Raw genomic sequence first — 22,270 nt, 5'->3', positions numbered from 1 at the left:
ACAAAGTAGAACGCTATAGTACAGACGGTTACAAACTACAACCGTCTTACTATAGGTAGTAATAGTACAGATGGTTCTAAATTAGAACCGTCTGAAAAAATGACAACAAGCAATTCCAATAAAGTGGGATGCTATAGTACAGACGGTTACAAACTACGATCTTCTATACTAATAATACATATGATTCCAAACTGGAACCAACTGTATTGTTTTATTTGTATAGATGATTCTAGTTTGGAACTGTCTGTACTGTAGACAGTAATAGTATAGATGGTTCTAAACTAGAAATATCTGTACAAATAGAATAATACAGACGGTTCCAAACTTACAACCATCTATACTATTAGTGTCCCACTCGTTTGGAGCGTATCTGTTATATAGATTATTTTTATCTAATGTTCAGCATTCAATGATAGGTGAGATGGTAAGGAAGCTTCACGTGAGGTTAGAAGTTGTGGGGGACTTCCAGAAAACGCATGTGTATTATTTTGTGTGAAAAATCGTGTGACTTACGACCGTGCCTACATAATAACATTAAGGGGCTGGTGTGGGTAGGAAAATTATTTTTTAGATTTCTTTTAGCTCTAGAAAACTTAGTATAGATTATTCTAATTTGGATCCGTCTATACTAATCATTTGTACAGATGGTTCAAAACCCGTCTAAACCATTTGTTCAAATCTGATTTGTACAAACTCTTTAGTACAAACGGTTCAAAAAAGTGTCCTATATGGAGTTTTCGAACCGTCTATACAAATTATTTCTCTAGTAGTGAATGGTCATCCACGCCCCCTCTTCACTACCAGTTCAAAAATAACTGGGAGCGATAAGATATCACTGCCAGTTCACAAGGTCCAACCACCGATCAAACAATGAGCCGTTGAGAACCGACAGTGATAAGTAGTATCATCACTGATGATTTTTATTACAAACTGGTAGTGATACATTATTGCCGGTTCGTATAATAGACATGTAGTAATACTTGTGTTATCACTACCAGTTGCTTAGAAGAACTGGCAGTGTTGCATCACTGACAGTTGGTGTTATGGACTGGCACTGATAAAGAAGTATCAATGCAGGAGCTTTGTTCTGCTTGGTGTGCGATGACTCTCTGCGGGGAGCTTAAGCGGTGAGGCTTCAAAATTTGGTGGAATCCACATGATTTAGGTGCTCCAAGGTTAGTAAGTTCATCTACATGTCATTTATACTTAGATTTACTTGTTAGATTGCTCTAGATTTTGGAACTCGATGCTTGTTCCATGATAATGAATTTTGAAGGAGCTAAACCTCCAAGTGACTTAGTGAATTTAAGCTAATTTAAGCTAATTGGTTAGTAAGTAGGTTCATTTACATTTTATTTATACTTAGATTTATTTGTTAGATTGCTCGAGATTTTGAAAAAAATATGTTTGTTCCATGATGATGAATTTTAGAGGAGCTAGAGCTTTAATTGACTTAGTGAATTTAAGATAATCAATTTTAGGTTTTCATATTCTATGTATGAATTTATTTATTATTATTTAGTATTATATTTTATTTTGTTGATAATAATTCATTAAATTGATTGTTTTTTTATATTATCTCACACACCTAGCAGGACTTATATCATGTTTATGATCAAGGTGACAAAGAAGAATTTTTTCAAGGAAGTGAAGCATGAGCTTTATAGGATAAGGTTGGTAGGTTCAAAATTATCTTCATCTATGCCACCTTCTTCACCAAGGTCAGCACCTAGCACAGCACAAAGGGCAGCACTGAGGCGTGCATCTTCCTCACGTGACTCTCCATCCTTTATCAAGAGTGCCCTCAAAGTCATATTCAATGTTTGCACTCACAATGCCGTGAAGATAAAGTAGCACAAAGACAAAACCAATTTGAGGTTGAGGAATATTGAGGAGAGGCAAAAAAAATGATTCATACATATTTAAGGATTGAACCTCCTTGCTCTCCGATTGCCTCCGAAGAAGAAGTAAGCGAGCCCGAAGCTTTTGAAAATCCATGGGCTTGGTATAATAAGGCTCAAATTGCTACAGAGGGTGCAGAAACATCTCATGCTCAAGAGATTGATGAGGAAGAGACTGAGGAAGAAGATTTAGGTAGTGCTGAGGAAAGCTCCCAAGATGATGATGATGATGGTAGTGGCAGTGGGGATGGAAATGGAGATGAGGACTGTGAAGAGGGTAGCAACTAGATCTTTATCTTTGCTTCTCTTCCTGTTATCTATTCTCTTCCTGAATCCGGAGTATCTGGGTTCAGGACAATATCCTATCTCTTGTAATAATGTTTCGTGATAAATTATGTGGTGGTGTGATAGTTGTTGATCTTTAAATTGGTAATTCTTTATCTATGTTATTGTGAGATTTTTATGACATTCTATGGTGTAATATTTGTTTCTCTCTTTCTTTTATTATGTGATATACCACGTCATATGCATCACAAATTATCATGTTTACTCACATCCTTTGCACCCCATAGATGCTAAGATATAGGGGGAGTCCTCGCAAAAAAAAATAATCTTAAATATGTGTATTTTGTCTCAAATTCAAATTTATCTAATGCACATATTTAGGGGGAGCTCGCATAAATCTTAGAATTCAAAATCTTTAATTCAATTATCTTTTGTAAGTTTTAATCATATTGTCATCAATCACCAAAAAAGGGGAGATTGAAAGTGCATCTAGGCCCTTATGTGGGTTTTGGATAATTGATGATAGATGATTAAGGGACTAATGAGTTTATCAAAGTTATGAACAAGTTTTAGTCCTATTAAAGAAGTTAAATGACATTGGCCTCCCTCGAAAAGAAAAGAGAAGTGACATATAGTCACTCGATAGATTTAAATTGATTTTATTTTTCAAATTTGAGTGTAGGTATACTGTTCTATCAAGAGGGATACGTATAGATTGATTTGAAGATGTCTCAGTGCTCAAAGTACCCATATAGATCAAAGAAGAGAGACACAAATCACCCCACCAACACCGGGAAGTTAAATATCTTAGTTTGGACCTGGAGTCCCCATGCTGACCCGGATACTCCGGATTCTGGTGTGTCAGCCGGAGTCTCCGAGTTCAGATTCAACATGGGTGCTTTGTTAGTTTTTTTATTTTACCTGGAGTCTTCGGGTTGACCTAGATACTCTGGATTCTGTCAGTCATCCGGACCCTACGAGTTGGGTTCTGGAGAGGCTTACGCATTTAAGTGCCAACCCAGATACTCCAGGTCAGTAAAAAAATGACTGTAACGGCTAGTTTTTTGAGGGGAGAGTATATATACCCCCTCATCCTCTTCTTTAAGATGCTATTGTTACTAAAACAACTCGAGACAAATATATTCATAGCCATTAAATAGCCCTCATAACTCATCTAGTGCATCAAATTTTGCAAGATTTTGAGAGTTGGGTTGGGAAAGTAAGATTGAGTGCTAGTGAGTATAAATTCATCCTTTGAGCATTTGAGTTCATCATCAAACCATCGATTCACATTCGTTACTCTTGGAGCTTGGAGGTCCTTGACGGCTAGACGTCACCCAGAGAGCATCCAAGCTTGTGGAGTGCCCGAGAAGTTTGTGAAGGTCATCCTCACCTTTGCAAGGGAAGGGGAAGTTTTGAGTAAGCCTAAGCTCGATTTTTGTGGTCACTTAGTGAGGATAAGGGTTGAAAGAGACCTTGCTCTTTGTGAGCACCTCAACGGAGATGTAGGATCAGTTGATCCAAACTTCGGAAAACAAATTCTTGTCTCCTTTACTTTCTTGCATACTTTCTCATTCTAGTTGATCTTTGGGGCAATTTATCTAATCTATTTGTTTGAGAGTTTGTAGCTACAGGTGGTTGGTGAAAATGTCTTTAAGCTTCCTTTGAAACATGTGGTAACCCTGATTCAATTAGACTTGCATAGGTCTTCTTAGTTTTAGATTTCATGTTCTATCCGAACTATCCGGGTTGAGCTTGGAACTCCAGATCCTGTTGTCTCTGGATTGACCCGAAGTATCCAGAATCTGTAATCCGTTGTGAAGTTTTAATTTTCAGAAGACGTCTATTCACCCCCCTCTAGGTGACATCACATACATTCAGGATTTCATCACATTTCTCGTGCTCATCCTCATCAACCACGTTTTAAACTCTGATGATTCGTCTTTTCTCGATGAGAACCACATAGAGTTTCTTATTTTCCATGTTAGTCACATAAAACACCTGGGCAATCTGTTTAGCGAGTATGAAAGGTTTGTCCTTATATCCAACATGTTTGTGATTAACGTTAATGAATCTATAATTATCTTTCATAACACCATTTGTCCTGTGTACCCAATGGCACCAAAGCAAGGGTACCTTGATTCCCAAGTAATCCAGTTCCTAGATCTTCTCTATCTGACCATAGTATGTGGTCCTGTGCATGCTGTTCTGGTATGTGCTTTTCCGATCTTGGGCAACTGTGTAAAATTTGTAACCATTTATATCGTACCCTTGATATGTTGTTGTCAGAGGGTTAACTCCTGTCGCAGGGATCCTGAGGGACCCTTTTTAGAGATTCGGCCGGGGGGATGATTCTGAATATGTTTGCCGGAGAAATAAATGGATATGAATGCGATGGCTGGCGGGGTGGAATGATCTAGTGTGGAATGAAGTAAATGCACTGGGGTTTAGACAGGTTCGGGCCGCACGGAGGCGTAACACCCTACTCCTGTGTGGATGCTATAAATACCCTGAGAATGTCCCTTAAGGATGTTGCTGGTTACAAGAATGTCTGTCTATCCTAGAGCCTGGGGCTCTTTGTTCTTCGATCTGTGTGTATCTGTTGGCTTTGGGGGCTCTTGGACTTCTCAATCTTCTCTACTTCCTTAACTTCTTCAACCGTGCAGAGCTCGCCGAGCTTTGCAGAGTTCCCCGACTTGTTTCGCTTGTCGAGAGAGATATTCACTTTTCAGACTTGTTTTTGTCCGTGCTGCCGGCTGCTTTAAATACCCGCCGGCAGTAGCGTGCCCCGAATGGGAGGGCTCGAGTTCCAAGGCACCATAAATGGAAAGGGCGTCATCATAGCCTCTGTGCAAAGTGACGGGGGTTAAAAATGCGCCCCGCGCCCGGTCTTCAGTCGCCATAATGGCACTAGCAACGGGCGTCGTGGGGAGGGCCCACCGGGCAGCCACAGAGCGGCCCAGCGTGCCCGCCCTGTCTTGTTCTCCTGCCACAGCAGCGCAGCAGATGGAACGCCTCGGCCCTTGCGACGTTATCCCGAGGCGCGCCGGATGGCACGGGATAGGACCCGTGCATTTAATGTCCCCACGCCTTCTGCCAGAATATGGCAAGAACTGACACCGAGCGTGGCGGGAGTAGTTGGAGGTGACAGGCCACGCGCGCTCTTAAATGCGGCCTCGGGCCTTTCACCTACTGACACCTCATCGCTGGGTCCCTGTAGGGGCCACTAACGGAGGGGCTTCCTGGGTCGTCGAGGGACCGAGTGCTCGGGGGTCACTGTTCACCTCCCCGAGCACTCTCTCCCGAGAACGCCCTTCCTTGGTCCTCGGGGAACCGAGTGCTTGGGGGCTACTGTTCACCTCCCCGAGCACTCTCTCCTGGGCATGCTTGTACGGATCCTCGGGGAAACCGAGTGCTCAGGGGCCGCGGCTCGCAGCCCGGAGCACTCTCTCCCGAAACTTCCTTCAGTGGGCCCTCGGGGTACTCGAGTGCCCGGGGGGCTACTGCTCGCAGCCCCGGGCATACCCCTCCCGGTACTTGGTTCTCCTGGTCGTCGGGGGACTTGGGTGCTCGGGGGTCACTGTTTACCTCCCCGAGAACTTTCTTCCCGTCACTTAGTCTTCGTAGATCGTCGGGGAACCCGGGTACTCGGGGACCACTGACTGTGGCCCCGAGCGCCCTCTCCCGGGACTTAGTCTTTTTTACCTTGCGGAGGTGACCCCGCGGGATGGCGCCACGTGGTGGATTGCTGGCCTGGCCTCAGGATTCGGGGACCCCTGGTTCCTGATTCACAGACAGCAGCCCCCGGGCCCATTGGCAGGCAATGGCCTAGAGACTGCGGATGGGCCCTTCGTCGTCAACGAGGCCGAACCCAACACCGACGCCACGCGGCGCGCTCTTAGGTGCTGGCCCTTCCGATCCGGGCTTCTGGTATGGCCCAACAGGGAGCCGAACGGACGCGCGTCCAGTCGACTCCCGAGGCGCGTGATAACGGGGCAGGCGGCGCGCGTTAACGGGGCAGGCTGCGCGCGTGGCAATCGCGCAGATCGAGGAAAGTGCGCCTGGCAACCGCTGACAACCGCGCGGCCCGAGGGAGATTCGCCTGACGGTTGCGCTGGCCGAGGAAACCATCTCCATAGCGCATCGCGGCAGGCGACGTTTGAATTTCCTTGGAGTATAAAAGGAGGAGGGGAGCGAACCGCCCCCCCTCTTTATGCTATCTTTGCGAACAAGCCTTCTTCTTCCTTGCGCTCCTGAGCCCTCATCCTCCCTTAGGCGATCAGAGCACCACTTTTCCACCACCATTCCAAATCACCCCCACCCTGACAAGATGTCAAGAGCGGGAGGAAGCCGCCGCGACAAGACACCCGACAGCGTGCTGCCGGAGTCCCGGCTCGTGAACGAGGAGGCGGCGGACAAAGTGCGGAAGTTGATGGTGCCTGAAGGCCAGTGAGAGGCCTCGGTGGTGACGCCGGTGAGCTTCCCGCCGGTGACAGATCGGCCGGAGCGCATCGTCCTCTTCACCTCCTTTGTGGCGGTCGGGCTGGTGCCGCCGTTCTCGACCTTCTTCCTCCAGATCCTCGACACATTCGGGATCCAACTGGTGCATCTCAGCCCAAACTCCGTCGTAATCTTGGCGGTCTTCGCCCACCTCTGCGAGATGTTCGTGGGGGTGCCGCTGTCGGTGTCGCTCTTCCGACACTTCTTCGTGCTGCGGTCGGCCGGGAAGAAGAGGGGCTTCTCCACCACTGACGTCGCCGGCTGCTGCAATTTCTGGCTGCGGAGCAAATGGGACGACTGGTAGCGCGATTGGTTCTACATCGACGTCAGCCCCCACGACCGCCTGACGCTGCCGGAGAGGGCGGCGGAGCCCCAGAAGCTAACCTGGGAGGCGCCGCCACAGGCGGATGAGCGGATGGAGCCGGACCTGGACCGCATCCACTTCCTGCACCAGGCCGGGCTCATTTCGGTGATGGTGGTGGCGGACTATCTGCGCCGTCTCCTGGCGCCTCTGCGGGAGCGGGCCCAGCCCTGCTAGGTGTACACGGGCCCCTAGGACATCACCAGGACCCAGATCGGCGCGGAGTGGGACCTGGACGATGCGGCGCTGAGGGGCCTGCTCCGGGTGGTGACCGGAGTGGATGACCTGGGCTGGGCGGAGCTTCCATGGAAGGAGCTGGCGCTCTGCGCCGACCCGAACCGGGTGGCGCTACAAGCGATGCTGCCAGAATTCGACGCCCAAGGTTGGTCGACCAGCCAGGGCGTCGGAACCCCGGGACTATCCAGATTCCCGGGGTGGATGAGGCGATCGGCCGCGCTCCGAGTGCCCCCGGCGGGGACGCCGCCAGAAGCAGGCCGCAGACGAGTGGCGTGGAGGCCGTAGGCGGCCCGGCGCAGACCGGTGGCTCGAGCGCCACGGGTGGCAGGCCGCAGGCCAGCTGTGGGGCTGCTGCAGGCAGCAGCCGCCAGGCCGGTGGAGGAGGCGCCGCCGGCAGCGGGGGTGGCGATAGCGCCGGGGGACAAAGGGAAGCGCCCCCGGACTTTCATTCCTACGCCGACGTCCTCATCGTCGCCGTCGCCTAGCGCGAAGGAGGGAGGCCGGGGCGGCCAATCGTCCGGCGTGGGGCCGGCGATGGAGGCGGCATCTGCGGTTCTGGAACCAGACCTTGATCTGCTTGGGCTTGGTCTGGAACCCGAAGACCGCGCGGCGGCCCCGCAGAGCCCCCCGCGGAAGAGGAGGAGGGAGGATTCCGGGCCAAAGCCGTTGGGCCCGGAATACAGGATCCCGGAATCAAGATGGCAATACCGAAGACCCAAAACTGCGTAAGTTTCCCCCCTTTTCCCTGAGCATGCCTTGCCTGGAGTGAGTTCAAAGACTGACCTTATTTTCTTTTTCAGGCCGCCTACGGACGCCGCTGGAGACCAAGGACGGCCGAAGGCGTCGAGGCCGGCTCCAGCCCCCGAGCCGAGCGCGCTGGAGGAGTCGGAGCTGCAGAGCGTGTCGGCCGAAATAGAGCCACAGGCGCCGCCCTGCCCCGAGCCGATGGCAGAGGCCGCGCCGAACAACGGGCGTCGGTGGAGACCACCCCGAGCACATCGAGTGCGGGGCGGATGGCCTCGTCGATGGCGGTGCCTGCGTGGCAGTATTCGGGGACCCCGAGCCCCTCGGAGGGGGCTCGCAGGGGACCTAGCGCCCAGTCGTCACCCAGCCAGCCTGCAGAACCCCTCCCGGACGTGCTAGGAAGCGCCCAGGAGGTGATCAAGCGACTGGAGGCGGCCGTGGCGCCCTTCTTGAGGAGAGGGAGCGGCTGGCTGAGGGCAGACGCCTTTTTGAGGCCCGCGTCGCCGCAGCACGCGCCGTCAAGGAGAATGAGCAGCGCGCGATAGAGTCGGAGCGGGAGGCCCTGGAGGGCATACGCACGGAGGCCGTGCAGGAGCAAGAAGAAGCCGCCCGCCTAGTCGAGACATCGCGGCGGTGAGCCACCGAGGTACTCGCCAGGGTGAGGCTGATGCAGGATCGGGAGGAGGCAGTCCTGTCTTGCGAGAGGACGGTGGAGGCCTCCCAGGCGGACTTGGCCCGCCAGAAAGGCGAGGTTGAGCAGAGCCACACCAAACTCCAGCGTCGGGAGGAGGAGCTCCAGCGCCGGGAGGAGGACGTCACGATCCGCGAGACCGACGTCGGCATCACGGTGACGGATCTGGACGCCCGGGAGGAGCTGCTGATCCGCCGGGAGATGGAGGCTGCCGAGGCGTTGGTGGCCTCAGCTGCTCGGGAGGAGTGGGCCACCATGTGGGAGTCAGAGCTGACTGGCCGTGAGTAGGCCCTCTCTACCCTTGCCGAGCAAGTGAAGCAGGCCGAAGCCCCAGCGCTCGGCGCCACCTCGACTAGCACGGCCGAGGGACTGAGCCTCGAGGAGCAGCTGCAGAACATGAAGGATGAGCTCGAGACCGCCAGGGCCGAACGGACCAATGTGAAGCTGATGATGGAAGACATCCTTCGACAAGCACGGAGGTCCGTCAGGGTGGCCGAGCTTGGGCGAGTCCACGTGGGAGCGAAGGGGACGAGTATCGGCCACATCGCCCTTGGCTTCAAGAAAATCAGCCAACGACTCGAGGTGCTTCCCCAGGTCATGCAGGAGCTAGCCGCCCAGGAAGGGCGTGGCTTGGCCCAAGCGGTGCCCGAGCACGTCCTGGCCTGCTACCGGAGCCGGGATCCGAACTTCTCGCTGGAACCAGCTCGGGAAGGGGTGGTCGAGGCCGAGGAGGAGGCCGCCCGGGAAGCAGTCCAGGGTGTCGCCGCCGAGGTGGCAGCTTGCTTCACGCGGGAGGCGCCGCCGACTCCGGACCCGGGGAGTAGCGGCGAGGAGGCCCCGCTATCTCCTGAGCCCGACGGCTCTGACTTAGATTAGGCTTTTGTAATTTTCTTTTTCTTTGACTTGATGTAAATATGGGAGTGATCCCTCAGAATAGCTGTCCCTTCTTGTGAATATAATGAAAGCCTTTCTTTGGGGTCGCAACTCTAGTGTTCTTCCAAGTGCTTGATAAAGTTTCTGTTCTTTTCACTTGATGTCCTGAGGAGTACTCAGTCAGACCAAGCCCGAACTTTCCCTCCCCAAGAACGAAGTTGCCCCGACCACTCGTCGCCCGAGCAGTGAGGCCTTCTTTGCGCATTCAGCCCCCGAGCCCTCGCGAGTCTGCAGCGGCTAAGTCAAAAGACAAAGGCACGAACTTCCTTTCTCGAGAGATAGGTCGATCCAGCACGGAGCATGCCACGACCAGTGAACACTTTCCCATTTTGCGACCACTCAAACAGGTAGACTGGAGACACGTGCGGGCAGAAATACGACCAAGAGTCGCCACGGTTTGGTGGTGCCCGGGCTAGGACGGACCAGACCGAGCACCGACAGCCAGTCCCCAGGGTCTTGGCTCCCAACCGCTCCTTGCTCGAGCAGTGAGATTACCCGAGAACCCTAGAGGCTCGGTAGTGCACGGGGCCTTTTAAGTGGACCGAACACCACGACCACCATGAAGGACTTCGGTCAGACATCGCCGTTCGTACGGTACACCTTTCTATTGTCCGTTCTATCATTCCGGGAAAAGCGGACACGTGGCAGGGTTTTTTGCGCGAGGAGACCATCTCGCCGAACAGATTAGAATACGAGGGCCCCGAGGATAACTCGGGAACAATATATTAATGACTGTGAATTCGTATGAATTTAAAAACTCACCGGACAGCTGTCAGCTTTTCGGCCGTTCGATCCAAGAGAGGTATGCACTCCGAGCTCGGGGATCCCGGGAACTTGGTTCCTTCGGCTGGAGCGCCCGAGCACTGGGGAGCGTGATCGTGAGCCTGGGATCAGGCGATCCCGACCACTCATGCCTAAGCAGTAGGACCACCCGAGGACCCCTAGGCCCGAGCAGCGACCTGGGCACTGAGGCCCTCGCGGTCGAGCTGCTTTTGCTTTTGATTGTTGATCTGTGATTCGAGAAAAATAGAAAGATTTTTTGCTTGGTGCGCTCTGTTAGTGCGGTACTTATTATAGGCTGCTCTTGTTTTCGACCTGAGACCTCTCGAATACCCAGACCGGCGGACTATACAGGTAGAGGCATAACCTAGAGGTCCTATGGTTCGGTGGCGCCCGGGTATGACAGATCAGACCGAGCACCGACAGCCCGCCCCCAGGGCCTAGGCTCCGGACTACTCTTTGCTCGAGCGATAGGATTACTCGAGAACCCCAGGGACTCGGTGATGCCCGGGGGACTGCCACGACACCGAACACCACAGCCTATCACGACAGACATAAGTCAGCAGCAACTGCCCGCGCGCATACCGATCGGGATTCTTTTATCAACGGGGAAAATGAGAGAGCAAATTTTTTCTCGCACAATCGAGCATCTCACCAGACAGATTAAACATATGGTTTCCAGAAAAATAAAATTTGACATAAGAACTGCACATTGATGACATATATATTGTATTGACAATTTTTACAAGACTGGGTGACTTACCCAGTTAGTGGTAGCCCCCGGTCAACTTGGGCGGGGGGGGGGGGGGGGAAGCCCCCGGCCTGGTTGACCTGAGCACGCATACATGCCATCTACGAGAAGAATTTGCGCAAAAGCTCAATGTTCCATGCGTTGGGGAGCGGCTACCCATCCTCTGCAGCCAGCCGAAAGGGTTAACTCCTGTCGCAGGGATCCTGAGGGACCCCTTTTTAGAGATTCGGCTGGGGGGATGATTTTGAATATGTTTGCCAGAGAAATAAATGGATATGAATGCGATGGCTGGCGGGGTGGAATGATCTAGTGCGGAATGAAGTAAATGCACTGGGGTTTAGACAGGTTCGGGTCGCACGGAGGCGTAACACCCTACTCCTGTGTGGATGCTATAAATGCCCTGAGAATGTCCCTCAAGGATGTTGCTGGTTACAAGAATGTCTGTCTATCCTAGAGCCTGGGGCTCCTTGTTCTTCGGTCTGTGTGTATCTGTTGGCTTTGGGGGCTCTTAGACTTCTCGATCTTCTCTACTTTCTTAACTTCTTCAACCGTGCAAAGCTCGCCGAGCTTTGCAGAGTTCCCCGACTTGTTTCTCTTGTCGAGAGAGATATTCACTTTTCAGACTTGTTTTTGTTCGTGCTGCCGGCTGCTTTAAATACCCACCGGCAGTAGCGTGCCCCGAATGGGAGGGCTCGAGTTCCAAGGCACCATAAATGGAAAGGGCATCATCATAGCCTCTGTGCGAAGTGACGGGGGTTGAAAAGCGCCCCGCGCCTGGTCTTCAGTCGCCATAATGGCACTGGCAACAGGCGCAGTGAGGAGGGCCCACCGGGCAGCCTCAGAGCGGCCCGGTGTGCCCGCCATGTCTTTTTCTCCTGCCACAACAACGTGGCAGACGGAACGCCTCGGCCCTTGCGACATTATCCCGAGGCGCGCCGGATGGCACGGGATGGGACCCGTGCATTTAATGTCCCCACGCCCTTCTGCCAGAATATGGCAGGAACTGACACCAAGCGTGGTGGGAGCAGTTGGAGGTGACAGGCCACGCGCGCTCTTAAATGCGGCCTCAGGACTTTCACCTGCTGACACCTCATCGCTGGGCCCCTATGGGGGCCACTGACGCAGGGGCTTCCTGGGTCGTCGAGGGACCGAGTGCTCGGGGGTCACTGTTCACCTCCCCGAGCACTCTCTCCCGAGAACGCCCTTCCTTGGTCCTCGGGGAACCGAGTGCTCGGGGGCTACTGTTCACCTCCCCGAGCACTCTCTCCCGGAACTTCCTTCAGTGGGCCCTCGGGGTACTCGGGTGCCCCGGGGGCTATTGCTCGCAGCCCCGGGTACACCCCTCCCGGTACTTGGTTCTCCTGGTCGTCGGGGGACTTGGGTGCTCAGGGGTCACTGTTTACCTCCCTGAGCACTTTCTTCCCGTCACTTAGTCTTCGCAGATCGTCGGGGAAACCGGGTACTCGGGGACCACTGACTGTGGCCCCAAGCGCCCTCTCCCGGGACTTAGTCTTTTTTACCTTGCGGAGGTGACCCCGCGGGATGGTGCCACGTGGCGGATTGCTGGCCTGGCCTCGGGATTCGGGGACCCCTGGTTCCTGATTCACCGACAGTTGTAATTGTGTATTTAGGGTCCGCTGCTAGTTTTTTTGATCAAATCATTTGTAGGAGTACTCAATTAATTGATTTGATCTCGAAACCAAGTGTTGAACCTTTGCATATGTTGCTTCGCAAGCCAAGCTTCGGTTTGCCCTGGATTCTCTTGAAGAAGCAACTACTTCTGCTCATCGATATATGGGGACACTTCGATCATTTGTTGCAATATGAGGAAATGATCTTGGTCGTATGCCTTTGGCTTAGGAGTAATTGCATGTTTCCCTAGAATGCCTTGACCCACGAGCTTGCCCTCGTGGGGAGAATGAGGCACACCAATTGTCATTGATGGTGACAAACAGCATGGCATATAGGGTGAAGTATTCTCGCTTGTATTGATCCCAAACCTCAATGTCTTTAGACCAAAGTCTTTTAAGATCATCCACCAAAGGCTTGATGTACACATCAATGTTGTTGCTAGGTTGCCTCGGACCAGGAATTAAGGTAGACAAGAAAGCCAAGCTGGAATGTCATAGAAAGACGGGAAAATAGGCAAGGTGCTATGTGAGCTACTCATGTTACTAAATTAATTCATGCCATCTGTGCTCATAGCAAACCTAATATTTCTTAATTTTTTAGCGAACCAACCAAATGTGGAATTAATCGTTCGACACTGAGCAGAATCTACGAGGTGACGTATCATTGTGTCATTCTTACAAGCCTCCTTATGCCACCGTAGCAATTGGGACTCCTTTGCGTTCGCGAACAAATGATTCAAACGGGGAATTATAAGGAAATACCACACCACCTTTCTAGGAGGCCCTTTTCTCTTACTGCCTTCCTCCACGTCGCCATCGTCATTTCTACGCTTGTATCGATGGGTTCCACAAACGGCACATTGATCCAAGCCTACATACTCTCCACAAAATATGACATAATCCTCCTTACATGCATGTATTTTTTCTATTTCCAATACCAAAGGACAAATTATCTTCGCATCGTAGATGGTCTTGAGCACCTTGTTCCCCTCTAATAGCATGTCCCTTATTAGATGCAACAATGCTTTGAAACTTTTATCAGACCAACGATGAATTGCCTTCAATTGCAGAAGCATAAGCACCACAAATAGCAGCGTGTATTTCTCCTTATAGCCAAGATAAAATGGTGTCTTCGAGTCTCGCAACAGTTTCTAGAATTTGGCAAACTCATCATCACTATACTCGTGGTGCCCCTCAGCATTGCATACCATTTGATCCACATTTCCCACCAAATCCACTTAGTCATCATTCAATCTTAATACGTCTGCATCCTTGAGATAATGATCTATATCACCAGTTGACGGGAGTCCTTGATCCATACTATCGTCTGGGAGGATCTGATTCATTTCCCCTTCATTTTCCTCGATGTGTTTGTTCCAAATGTGATACCTCTCTTTGAATTCACACCTTAACAAGTGATCGTACACATTGTCTGGTTTTAGAAACTTCTTCTCATTCTTGCCATCATAGCAAGGACACAACATTGCCGTTTTAGCCTGACCTTCCATATCCACCACCGTGACACTCATGTACTCGTTAAAAGTATGGCAATCAAGGTACGTCCAACTTTAGTCCACCATTTATAAATTGAAAAAGTATTCATAGTTAATAGAAGCGACAGAGTAGATACAATTGAATAAGTTTAAAAATTCTAACTAAATTTAACTAAATTAAGAGTATATTCAAGCCAATTTCTTATCTAAAGAGAATCAGCTGAACGCGAATGGATGAGAATGGAGATTGTCGCTGAGGTCGAAGCAAGGATGAAAGTACAGATGGATATGCTTGCAAAAAGGATGGAACAATGAGTCGAGGAGCGAGGATGGGCAATGAGGCAATAGGATGCAACCACGACACTTAAATCTCCATCGGCTCGGCACCAGAGCAACTGCGCATCTGCACCATATAACGATCCAGATAACATGCTCGATCAACATGACTTCCCTATCAGCGTATTTGAAGGTGACCCCCCACCCCGGCGATAACATTCCAAAAGAGGTCCATAGGAAGAGATACCCCATCGATGACATAGAAGCGGTCACCAAGCGCAAGCTCTTACTGCCCACCACTGTTGGCTCCGATAACATCATTGAGGTTGGCACGAGCTTGGCGTTCCCATGTGGTAGGGAACAGACAATCCACAGACTCCCGCTAGAGCCTGGTTACGCTAGGGTGACAGTGGACATGGTATACAAGAATTGCACATCCCTCCCACTTCCTATTCCCCAGAGGACGACGCCAAGACACTTGGAGATGCTGTCAACTCCTTCATCCAGTGGCCAAAGAAGTTCATAATACTGGTTGTCCCTCCACCGCCTCTGCAGCCTCTATCTCCAGTACGCGATGGCAGCGACTTCTCTTTTTGTCGTGCTCCACCGAAGGTTAAATCTCCTTCTACACCACATGAGCAATAACAATTGTCCAACAAAACTGGCCTACAGTCCACCAAAATAGCACCTCTCAGAAAGTGCGGAGCTAGCAAATAGAAGGACAACAGCAAGGAGGTAGAAGAAGAACCTCTATCAAACACCTACATGGTAGGCCAGCCGTTACTAAGCAAGAAAGCGTTAGAGCAATTGGGTTGGGCAAGTATTATTCTGCACGACCTATACATGAAGAGGTTCCATGAGGAGAAACATCTTTCTCCTTGTTTCAGTGCCAAGTACAAGTGGCAATATTCCCGAAACCAGCTGGATCCTTCCTCGCGACCTTCGAGGATTTATTCCTCCTCTACTATCTTGACAAGCTGGACATCGGTCTAGTGAGATGCTAGACACTATAAGTGTTACTAATCGTGATCTATGCTTAATGAACCGCCTAACTCATTGATATGCTCATTCATCTATATTACTCTTATGTGTAGACTTATGATTCAAGAAGTCAGGAGAGAGAATCCGAGAATTGGATTCCTCGACCCATAGGTCGTATGTGGGTCAACGATCACTTGGTCTCCGGGGGAGGTCGAAAAATACGTCGCGAAGGCCGTGGTCTCTCTCTGTGGACCAAAGGACCTTATTCTTCTACCATACAACTACCGAGACCATTGGATGCTAGTTTGTATCTATACACACAATCAAAACTGCATATACTTTGACTTGATGTGCTACGACCCAGATAGGTATTCACATCTGACAGATTGTTGACAAGGGCGTTCATGAAGTATGTTTCGATGGATGGGATTGTATGGAGAGATAAACCCTCAGCGACCCACCAACATAAGTTTCCGGTAAAAATTCCTCTGTCGCACATCAATTCACTGTTATAATATGCATTCTATAGAACTAAATGCACCATGCACAAATTTCTGCAGCGTCACAGGTAGCCGTAGGGCACCAATCTCTATGGGTTCTATTTTGCCCAGTATATGCTGCAAATCGCTGGCTCTAGGGAGACCTACTACGGATTCGTAGAGGAGATCTGGAAGCTCGACTATGGAGTGTTAAAGGTTCCTCTTTTCCGGTGCCAATGGGTCAGACTCCCAGGGGGTGTGAAGATAGACAAGTACGGTATGACTACAGTGGACCAAAAACTCGTTGGATACAGAGAAGAACCATTCATACTTGCGAACGATGTTATGCAAGTCTTCTATGTAAAGGACCCAAACCCGACTAACAAGGAGGAGCACCACGTGGTTCTTCAAGGAAAAAAAAGGATTGTCAGAGTGGAGAATATTGTTGACGAGGAAGACTACAATCAATTCGACGCGCTACCTCCTTTCGGAGAGGACATCGACCTAGGTTCCATGGAAGACACCGACGAACCTCCCTATGTACGCCGTGATCATAATGAAGGGTGAATCGTTAAGACAAAGTAGCTAAATTGTATTAATTACTATGTATGAATTTGTTTAGATGCAATTAATATACCTCATTTTTGTTATGGAACATTCAGTTTCTAGTTTATGGTGGAAGATGTCTTTATTATTGTGCATATTGATTTTTGATTTTTAATAATGAATTTTATTTATGAACATATTTATTTTGTTTATTTATTGTATTAGAAAATTAAACCAGGAAATTTAGGTATATACAAAACATAATTTTTGGTATATAGCAAGTTCAAATTTAAATAAATATGTATTAGGATTTTAGGTCAACAGAATGTTAATAAGTATAGATAGTACAAATTAAATCAAAATCACTTGAGTAGCGCAGCGGTTTGTTCGGTCTTACTTATGCAGGTCGTGGGTTCGAGTCTCTTCGCGTGCACGCGAAACTTTGAAATTTTTTTGCACGCCTGAGACAGCTAGATGAACTGCGTGAGAGAGGTGTCATGCCTGAGACGGAGGGCTGGAGCGAGCGATCGATACACTTCCTATCACACCCGGTTTTAACGGACAAAACCAGATGCGGCTTATGTGTGCCCAGAATGTTCAACACACATAAGGACGTCACAGGTGAAGTAACAAAAGCAATACTTTTACTAAATAAACATTGAACTCTTACAATAATTGACATATATTATCTTCTATGAAGATATCTGTAGCGGAACATAAGTACTGGTGCCAAACAATACCGCAGGCAACCGACCGGGAGACACGTGCCTAGAACGTCACAACCTCATCTTGATAGTCTTCAACATTTTCACTCACTGAGCAGCAGCATACATGTCGCATGGTATAGGAAAAATAGCAAGTGTGAGCACATGACGCGCTCAGCAAGTGTGGGAAAGTAATGATATGCATGCTTATACCAAGAATAGGCTAACAAATGGTATTTTTTGCATAAATGCGAGTAATGAAAAGATATTTGGACTCAAAAGCATTAAGCAATTATTAAATGAATGTAACTCAAACAATTCAGCATCCAGCATACAAGGCTCCCCATCTTGCACACCATAACCTTCTAGTACTCCCTGTACTATAACCAAACCACAACCATCTAGTACTCCCTGTACCAGAACCATAACCACAACTATCTAGTACTCCCTGTACCAGAACCATAACCACAACCATCTAGTACTCATTGTACCAGAACCATAACTACAACCAACTAATCATGTGAGGATCCAAGTCTCTTATATCCGTGAGCACGGCTGTTATAACAGTTTTACACTCTGCAGAGGTTGTCCAGCTTTCCCCACGAGTCAGTGAATTCCATGTTACCGTGTTCGCGAAACACTTAACACACGTCAGTGGTGTGCCGCCAAGAATCACTGTATGACACTGTCCACTAACCAGAGACTAATCCAGTATGTGTCTGCCCACTAGGTTTCACCGCCAAGCTTTACGCAAGCTAAGCTCCTACCCAGAAGCCCCCTTTTGTGCTGACCCAACACACACTGGATAGACTCTAATCAGTATGTCACGCCTTACCCATATCAGCCTCGTGGTTAGTACGTTACTTCTTGGGTTGTCGCTCCACGAACCGGTCCTTACTTAGGTTACTTGAGCAAACACTAAACCAACATCATAACCATGATAACCATCAAAACTACTTTGCTCAAGGCCTAAAGTTCCATGTTGCTAGACCATTAACAAACTAACCATCATTGTTGTATATGTTCATTAGTCAAGATTATGACACTTATTAACATCCCAAAAGCATGGCTAAGCAATCTACCCACAAAGACACCTAACCATAAACCATCTAGGTTTCAAGGGATGATAAGGGAAAAATATAGGGAAACCCTAACATAGATGGCTACCCATCATATTGACACTGCATGCAATTTTGTAAAACAAAATATTTAAAAACATAGGTTCAAGATGATCAAGGACACTTGCCTTTTACCCAATGCTGCTCAGTGTTGCCAAAATCTTGGTCTTGAAGTCCCTCGAACTGCTCCGGAACGTTATCAACTAATCGCGAAGACTACCGACAAACAACACAAAGGAAACACTAAGAACAACATACTAAACATCATTAAAACACTTTAAAAACATTATGTTTAGATAGGGATGATTTTAGAAATGTTTAGATACAAGAATCGTCTAAATCGGAGTTGAGATGAAAAGAGAACAACTTTCGAGAGATGCATTAGACTAAAAAGGAAATGCTGATTTTTCGGAACTATCTTCCTATGGGAAAAATCTTTATTGCACAATCACTATGCCAGGCTTGACAACATTATTGTGCAAGATTCAAGAAGTGTAGGGCAGACTAGACTTTACTGAATAGGCTAAGGAGAATAATGTGGCGCTGACTTGGCATGCTATGCAAGTAACATCTTGGATTAAAGTAGGGATACGCTGACATCTAGTATCGACCACCTATGATGGATCAAAAAGGTCGAAGGTTGCGCTTCTAGGTTTAGGATACTACTGGTCACTCTATGTAGCAGTGGTGGTTCGAGTTTTGTCGGAGATAGCGATCGGGCATATGGCCACAGACATCGATGTCGGCTTCAGTGGTGCTTTAGTGAAACGAGGGAAGCATGGCGTAGAATGCGGAAAGACTAACTCAGCGGTATGGTTGGTTTTGGAAGGAGTCATCCGAGGTAATGGCAAAACAGCGATGACTGCTTCTAGGTTTGGTGGTGACCGCGAACAAATATAGGAATGAAGACACTCGCGTTCTAGGAGATTGGCTATCAAAATTGATAAACCGTTTGAACAAGGATGTTCATATAACCCGGGAACACAATGCTATGGCATGGGTTTTGGTAGATCATCCACTGAGAGAAACGATCAGCATAGATGAAACGGGTGATGGCTGCGACATACTGTGGTTGGCAATGGCGTCTTGGTTGTGTCGCTGTACAAATGGGAATGAGCTCCTAGGGTCATGTAGAAGACTCCATGGGACACACCATGACATGGTTGGTGCATCCATACAGCTTTCGGATTAACGGGGAATGCGAATGCAAAATTAGGTGCGCGCGCAAAACGCGTCCAGAAATCGGACAGTGGGTATGTCGACCTTGATTTCGATAGTTTCGCTAATCTACTGGCCGACCTGGTTGGTGAGGGCATGAGGAACATCATGGGGCATGCACCGGTGAAAGGGCTTGGTGATTTGACCTCTGGTCGGTCGGGAATATCGATGCCAATCAGCTATAGCGCGGTTGTCCTGCGGCTGTTCGCGACGGCGACGACCGTGGAGGCGTAGATCGGGCTTTGGCCGGGGCTATGGCTTGGCTAGGGACTTAGTATGATGCTAAAACGGTAGTAAGGGAGGAGAAAAAGGGGTCCTCATGTTGCTTTGGTGGTCGAGGAAGGAGGATTCGTGGAGAAGACGACGTAGCGCATCACGGGCGGCGGCGGCGGCAGCTCCGGCGAACGGCGGCGCTCCAGCGACTCACGAGTTGGGCAGCAGCAACTTCTAGGGCTTAGAGGTATGGAATAGAGGTAGGAAAGGGCGTGCAACTCATATATATAGGGCTAGGGACGTCTGGTTGAGGTGGAGTCCAAACCGAACACGATTCGGATTCGAGGTCGAGTCGGTTACGATTTCTTTTTTCGCAGCTCTGTATTCCGAGGATGATATCTCCATCGTCTGGATTCCAAATTTGACGTTTCTTGATTCTAAATTATATTACTCGAAAATATCTACAACTTTCGTAGTCATTGAAACTTCTGAAAACGCCATCTTGAGTTCCAAAAATGCACTACAAGATAAACTATTTGAACTCGGACTTCTCTGCACAGCACTGATTTCGGAGGCCATAACTCCCAGCTCCATTATCCAAAAGAGGACTTCCATAGGTTCAAATCGAAGCTCTCGACGCAACCTACAACTTTGGTATTGTCAAGATTTGCATTTGAGGCCGTTTTGAACTCCGAAATGTCATTAGAAGATGAGACTGTTCAGGACTCCGCGAAAATTTGCAGATTTCGTGGATCCTTTGTTGGACCATCTAGAAGACTTGGCTAAGGGTTTGGACTTGAGCAAGATCGAGCTCAAAGACACTTTAGGTATATCTAGGGTTTAGAAAAGAAACTTTTGTAGAGAAATTTGAATAGGATTTGAATTTGAATTGTGTTCGGAGTGAATTTAAGAGAAACGAAAAAGATAAGGTTGAACAAGAATAGGACTAGATAAGGAATTTGAATTTGGATTTTAGGTAGAATTTGAGAAAGAGGAGAAATTGACTTTAAACAAGGATTTGGATAAGATTTGAATTGAACTAGAGAAGGATCAGGTATGATCAAGGATTGAATAGATGATGAATTCAAAGACTTTGAATTCCAACCATTAAGATCCTTAACTTATTCACTTCTGAGTTTTGTAAAAACCTTTTCAAAATCATTTTCACTCAAAACACCAAAGAGAAAGAAAGAAAACTCTAATGCATTTACCTACCTCCTAACAAAACTCAGCATGTAATGCACAAGAAATAATAACCTAAATTAATTGATGGATTAAGAAAATAGGTTTTAAACCTATACTACTAGTGAAGCTATTCAATACTCTTGGAAAATTTTAGAAATTTGAGAAATCTGAAAATCAGGGTGTTACACTTCCTTCTTGGGAGGGGTGCTTCTTACTCGTCTGATGGAAGCTTATCCTTTACGACCTCCAAAAACTTGGAAGCGACGCAAGATCTTGCAAAAAAGCTTACGAAAACCCATGATCAGTCTTCACAAGGCTCTTTCAAGCCAGACAGGGATAGGGAGGAGCTCACCTTGGTCCTAGGAAACAAGGAGCACGGTGGTCGCATACGAGGCGTTGGGGTGATGGGTTGGAAATTTGGATTCCCAGGCAACGTCAACAGTTACAAGAGTCGAAAGAGATCCCAAGCAGCGCGAGATGCAAAACGAGTGGCAGAACAAGCTAGGACGATGGAAATGCTTGAACAAGCGCTAAAAAAGGAGAGGGAACATACAGAAGAAAAAATAGCACAAGCAATGTCCTAAGCCCTCATGTATCAATGGGGTGCCATTGTGAGCGAACAGGAACGGCCGAAAGCATCTCCCGATGGTGCGCGCTCCAGCCCCGGTGGTTGTCGGAGTAGCTGTGTGTCTACGGGAGTTCCGGGAGCTGAATCCATCACTTATCCTGTGGACCTCATCACAGCCCGGACACCGTGTGAACTACACATTGGTGCTAGGAACATTACCATCAAGGTGGCTTTCAGCGTGGCTTATTTCCGTGGCTCCCATGAACAATTGCACGGACGTCCGATACCTGAGGGCTACATTGTCGTCGAAGTAGACAACACAGTTGACCAGTACCGCCATGTTGAGGTGTACTACCCCGCAGAGGAGAAGGCGAACACTATAGGAGAGAACGAGCACACATTCATCGTGTGGAAGAAGGCCTACATAGTATTTCCACCAGGGATAGCTCCCGAGAATCTCTACTCTCTAGTACACCTCGGGCTGTCATTGCCTCTTAGATCTCCTTCTCCTCACCCATCTCCTAGAAGAAGTCCACCTCCTCAGCCATCGCCTCAAAGAAGTCCACCGCTCACGAAACCAGCACCATGAAGAACCCAGCCATCAGCTCGGAAAACACGATCAGGTTCCGCAGCATCCAAGCAAACGACATCATCTAAAAAGTCGGTGGCATCTAA

This window comes from Phragmites australis, chromosome 14 (assembly GCF_958298935.1).
Source record: "Phragmites australis chromosome 14, lpPhrAust1.1, whole genome shotgun sequence".
Classification (NCBI taxonomy): domain Eukaryota; kingdom Viridiplantae; phylum Streptophyta; class Magnoliopsida; order Poales; family Poaceae; genus Phragmites; species Phragmites australis.
This window is presented reverse-complemented; position numbering follows the sequence as displayed.